General features: G+C 46.8%; 1 pseudogene; it reads left to right on the top strand.

Moving 5' to 3' along the window:
- The first annotated feature begins 2,567 nt into the window (after window positions 1-2,567).
- LOC121850604 lies at window positions 2,568-2,808 on the top strand (annotated as a pseudogene).
- The last annotated feature ends 3,520 nt before the right edge of the window (window positions 2,809-6,328 follow it).

The raw sequence follows: 6,328 nt of genomic DNA, 5'->3' as shown, positions 1-6,328 counted from the left end.
TTGTTGTTGTTGCAAGATAAGTGAGTGATTAACTTACTTGGAACGTGCTGATGGCAAAGGGCAGCTGATAACACGGTCATGATAATTAGACACATTATACAACTAAAGATCGAGTGAATGATACGCCCTCAATTAAGGGCACGCGTGCCTTACGTGACGTTTATGGTGATAAAGGAGGGTTTGGGGGTGGGTGGGTATGTTACACAACTCAAAACACAACAACTGGATGTTGCAGTGAATGTTACAAACTGCAGGATCACAGCCCAGCCAGACACCAGCGAGTGAGCCCGTCTCAGCGACGCCGCTTTGCCCAGCAGGTTGAATCTCTCGCGTTATTGTTGGGAACAGTATGTCAAGGACACTCAATGTTCTGGGCAATTTTTATCTGAAAATTCCAATTGAACACGGTTCTGATACAAGCGCGGAGCCTGTTCCAGGAATCTTTTGTGACATTGTCATTAAAGGAATACTCAATTGTCCCTGCTCAGAATCCAATACTATTTAGTCCTGTAGCTCAGTGGTTAGAGCACTCGCTTTGCATTGGGGTTCAATTCCAGGCAGAGGGAGAAACCTTGGGCAAGTTTCCTTACTCCACATAGAGCCTAATAATAATCCCTCCTAAACAAAACAATAATAAATTGGTCATTTTCAATCCATGACTGTTTGTGGATCATTGCTGTGCGCAATTGGCTGCCACGTTCTCCCACAAATATTCAGTCAATTCACTTTACAGTATATTCTGTGAAGCGCTTTGGGACGTTGAGAAGACATGCAAAGCGCTATATCAAATGCAAAGATTATTATTATTATTATTATAATAATACTAGCTGTAACTATTGCAGCTATGCAAGGATTCCAATATGGATTGTAGATTGACAGGCAGACATACATTTCATTTTTATCTATACTCATCAGGGAGGACTCCTGTGGGAGGACTCATTTTGCCATGCTGTTCTTTAAGTGGGCAATTTATTTTGGCTCACTGTTGCAGTCCTTTCAGCATTGAAGTGCAGCCGTGCTGATCTTTGTTCTTCAGTGTCATTTAATAGACCTTCTCTGTTTTGTTGAGCATTTTTACTTATCTTTGAAAGTTTTGATTTTTGCTTAAACATCTTTATAATAATAATAATAATCCTTGCATTTGATACAGCGCTCTCCCCGTCTTCTAGACGTCCCAAAGCGCTTCACAGAACATACTGTAAAGTGAATTGACTGTATATTTGTGGGCGAACGTGGCAGCCAATTGCGCACAGCAGATAATGATATATATAAGTGTATAATTTATAATCACTGGGATGTCCTCCCAATGTGAAAGGTGCTTTAAAAATGTAATTTTGTTGTTGTTGCCGTGGCTTATCTTCATCTGTGTTCTTTATGTTGTTCCCGCTGCTGCTTGGCTACGTACGTGCTCTGTGATGCATGATGCCACAGCACCACTTTGACTTGATGGCCACCAAGTGTAACTGAAGTGAAAAAAACAAAACTGAAATACATTTTAGGTCATAACTCATGAACAATAAGTAATACCCGAAAACAAATATACCAATGTCACTCCCAGGTGCAAGACCTTTCCGTTGAGGTATAAATCATGTCTCTAAGTCAATCGCTTATTGAAATCCTTCTTCAAGCGCACGTAAATAGACAGAAAGAGACAGACATTGTTGTTTTATTAATATAAACTGTCTGTCTGCTCTTCAAGAAGGATCTCAATAACCGATTGACCAATAACCAATGACCCCACTTTGGGCTCCATTGACTAGGGATATGCTGGAGTCCTGTAGCTCAGTGGTTAGAGCACTCGCCTCGCAAGCGAGAGGACCTGGGTTTGATTCTCGGGCAGCGCAAAACATTGAGCAAGTTTCCTCACTCCACACGGCTCTGATTACCAGCAGTTAGTAGGAACCCAGTTGTTAGTCGATTGACAGATCACTTTTCCAAGGGTAATCTTTCAAAAAAAATAAAATAATTTGGTCACTCAATCCATAACTGTTTGTGGGACACTGCTCTGCACAATTGCCAGCCGGGATTTGCCCTCAGTCAATTCACTTTACAGTATATTTTGTGAAGCACTTTGAGAAGTCTCGAAGATGTGATAAGGCGCTGTATCAAATGCAAAGGATTATTATTATTATTATGATTATGATTACTTGTGTTAAACTCTGTGGAATTAACATGTGGTCTGGGCTGAAGCCAGGGCAGCTTTGGCTGCACTCTCACAGTCAGTGATCTCACTGATTGGCTGCTCGTAAAGAGGGACAGAGTCAGTTAGACAAGGAATGTGTCAGTCTACCCCAGAACATGCCACTACCTGCAGGAGGGGAGGGATGAGGAAGGGGAATTGGATATAATGCAATACAGCGCCTTTCTCATCAGGCGGACGTCCCAAGGTGCTTGGATGAAAATGCAGTGGATATTTATTGGTTTATCTCAGTATATCTCAGTATCTCGTGTGAAAATCCCATCGAGGTGAGTTAGGCTGGCTTCATACCACATGCTCACAGAAAAAAGAAAAAGAAAAAAATGGCCAATCTCTGGGTCATTGGGTCAACGTCAAGCATCACTTCCTGATCACTTCTCAGCCTTTTGGCTAAGATCATGTGCAGTCTGTTCTTATCAGTTATTCCTACGGCTAGTACCTGCCAGAGACGTTCTCCTGGTGAGATTCGCTTTGAACACGAGCACAATCGAATCTCACCAATGATTTGCAGGTTGTTATGGGAAGGATTGAGTTCCTGGCAACTGCTATGCCTTCAGCCCTCTGTTGGCTGGGATCGATATTGCAGGACTTTCCATCTGAGCAGTGTAATCTGCCCTCACACAGAGAGTAAGTGGAGAAACTGGAACACAGAGCTTGGTCACTAGCCTTAGGCCATGCTGGAGAGGCCATCCCGTCACCTGACCTGCTCAGGTGGTCGTGAAGACATGGTTCAGACCCACCTTGTCCTTTGACAATTTGGGGCCTAGAGAGTTTAATGTGGGTGAGTATGTGGGCGCCGAGTTTTGGATCAGTTGGATGTTGTGCATGGTGGGAGCTGGGGTGACCGGTAAAGAGGGCATTTGAATAGTCGAGGTGGGAGGTGACGAACGCATGGATGAGTGATTTGGCTGCATCTGGAGTAAGGTAGGCCGGTTGGAGGCAGGCAACGAGGTGGAGGTGGAGGAAGGTGGTCCTCGTCAGGGGCTGCATGTGGGAAAGGAAGGAGAGCTGTGGGTCGAACCTAATGCCAAGGTTGCGCACTGGTTCAGTAAGTATTGAGGGATAGGCCGGGGAGGTTGAGGTGGACAGGGGCCCAAGATAGAAGACGTTGACGGGAGCCAAGGAACATGGCTTCCATCTTGTCAACATTTAGTAAGAAGTTTTCACTTATCCAGGCCCTGATGTCTGCCAGACAAGCTGTCAGAACAACGGCAGACCTGGACTCACAGCTGGAAGGGAAGTAGATTTGTGTGTCATACATGTGGAAGTTTACCCCATGTCTGCAGATGACATCACTAAGAGGATATAGATGAAGAGGAGGACAGGGCCAAAGTTCGAGCCCTGGGGTACTCCACAGGTGACCGAGCGGAGCAGGAGGAGAAACCGTTTGAAAAGATGAAGTGAAAGCTGTTTGTTAGGTAAGACACGAACCAAACTAGTGTGGTCCCACTAAGGTGGATGAGGGAAGAGAGGCGTTGGATGAGGATGGCATGGTCGACTGACAGCGATGACAGCGGAGAGGAACAGAACCTGAGGAGAGAAACTGGTTGACTGTGTTGGCCAGCAGAGGGGAGAGGAGAGAGAAGGGTGACCTGCAACTGGGTGGAAAGGGGTGGAGAGTGATTTACTTTGGTAACCCCGAGGTAAGAATAAGACAAACACTCAGACAATTAAGATGTTATAATTCGTCTGGATTTATAGTTAATAAGAACAACAATGAGCGACAGTTAAAGAGTTTAGTCTTACAACTGCGGAAGCGAATTCCGGACTGTCGGGTAATTAGGCCGTCGCCTGGAAACGATGGAGGAGTTATCGGTTTTGATGGAGTACGTCGTCGTCAACTTTATGGAAGAGGGTCAATGCTTCAGTCGCTTCTGACCCAAAATGTTCTGCTGTCCTGCACCTCTGACCAGAGTGTGGAGGAATCTGTCTTTCTTCCCTCTTTCTGTGCAAGCGATCACATTTGCCTTTACCAGACAAGGGCTCGCTTTGGGACTTTGCAAACCATCTAACTGAGAGTCAAACCATAAGATAAGCTTGTCTCCAGTCTTTCACAGTGAGACAACCATCTGCCATGGAATGCGAAGATCAGCCCGAGACAATGGCACAACCCTCTGGCAGCCGTTCCTCATTGTATCCCATTCAGCAATACACAAGTCCATAATGCACCAGAATGGGTTAGTTTGGTCAATGTCCATATCGTGAAGGATTCTGGAGTCGAGGCAGCAGGTGATGGTTGAGAGGGAGGGGGGGAATAATCTGGGCAAAGGATTGTAGGGAAAGGGGAGTGGTAGAGGCTGTAGCATGAGCGGGGGTGGTGTGGATGGTCAGAGGGGTGTGCGGAAGGGGACAAGGGGAGGAAGATGCAGCCAAGTGGATTTTTTCAATCTTTGGCACTAACTAAAGGACCTCTTTCCCCTGGCCATTTGAGGTGAGGATGGAGGAAGCTTGAAGGAATGTATGGAGGAGGTGATGGATGGTGGAGAACAGTGACTTTGGGTTGTTTTTGGCATCTGAAATGGTTTTGGAGTAAAAGGCCGTTTGGACCTGCTAGAGGGAGAGGCCACAGCTGGCGGTGGATTGCGAGGCTGGATTTGTGCCAACTGCGCTCAGGCGTCCGTGTTTACGTTTTGAGGGCACGGAGGTGACTGTTATACCAGGAGTAGGGTAGATTTAGAGACAGCGCTGGATTTCAGGGGGGCACGGGAGTTGAGGGTTGCTGAGAGACGATTGTTTAGCAGCTTGATTGGCAGTATCAGGGTTGTGGGGAGTAAAAGGGGAGCATTTTCAGGTTGCGCGAAGAGTGGCTCGGTTCGGGCAGCAGTAAAAACGTGCATGTGGAGATCGGAAGCAAAGCATTTAGTGGGACATGGTTAGCCTGCAGGCAAGGCGGGGGCTAGGACACACAGGCAAGGCGGGGGCTAGGACACACAGGCATGGCGGGGGCTAGGGGAAACAGCACACGTGTATGGAAGGGTGGGGCTAAGGGAGACAGCACTGATGGTTCTCATGGTTTTATTTGGACAACAACAACAACAACAACAAGATTCCATTTATAGAGCGCCTTTCATGTCGGGAGGACCAAAGCCAGAGAGAGAGAGGGATGGTGGATGAAGGAGGAGGACATGGAAGAGGTGAGGAATAGAAATAAAAAGGGAGGGTCTGAAAGATGGCGTGCGGAAGTGATGTCATGCAGGTGATTTGGGCCGTTGGTCCAGGCGGGAAATTTCGAAATGAAATCTCGTTGTTTGGAACCTTCTTACTCAGAATCCCGACCCCTCGGCTCCCTACTCTTCTGAGGGTGTCTGCCTCGTTGACTTACCAGAACACTCCCCTCGCTTGCTCGCATCTCCAGCATGTTACGTGTAATTTAATCACTTATATTACAACCACAACAATCAGGGATGGACTTGCTAGATGAGAAATCAGGAAATTTGATGAGTGCCCTTGTAATTGGCTCTGGATACCACCCAGAGTCACCAATCAATCATCATTTCCTAGAGCCCACCTGGCCTGATGAATGACAGACAATTTTATCTGGGGATGTGTTGGCCAGGACATGAGGAGAGAGAAACTTCCTTTTTCTTTCCAATGGAGCGTTTTACTGAGACAGTGCTGGCGCAGGAGGGTAGGGGAGGAGAGAGGTGACTTGGGCATGGCCGATGTGTTACGTTTTTGGGTAGCTTTTGATAGATAGAGGGGAAAAAGGGACAGATTGATGGAAGGAGTGCAAAGGCTCTGGGATAGAGCAGCGCAGCTGGCCCGAGTTTGCAAAAAGAAGTGGGTGAGCAGGAGTGATGCCGGCAAACGTCACAGAGGATGATGAAGGAATTTGTAGGTAAGGGTGAGGAACTTTGAGTCAAACCACTGGGAGACAGAGGTGATGAACATGGGAAGTGGGTGAGGATATGAACTGCAGAGATTTGTAAGAGCTGGAGCTTAAGGATGGTGAAGCTGTGGAGGTCAGTGGTGAGAACATTAGAGATGATGAAGGTGCAAATGAGGTTTTCGGCAGCCATGGGTGTGAGATAGGGACAGAGGCAAACAATGTGGCCAAGGTGAAGAAAAACAGTCAGAGTCAGAGACCGGATGTAAGGGAGGAAAGAAAGCTGAAGATGAATAGAAACCCTG

The sequence above is a fragment of the Callorhinchus milii genome, unplaced genomic scaffold (genome assembly GCF_018977255.1).
Source record: "Callorhinchus milii isolate IMCB2004 unplaced genomic scaffold, IMCB_Cmil_1.0 Scaffold22, whole genome shotgun sequence".
Taxonomy (NCBI): Eukaryota; Metazoa; Chordata; class Chondrichthyes; order Chimaeriformes; family Callorhinchidae; genus Callorhinchus; species Callorhinchus milii.
Note: the sequence above shows the minus strand (reverse complement) of the source record. Positions and strands in the feature narration are given on the sequence as shown.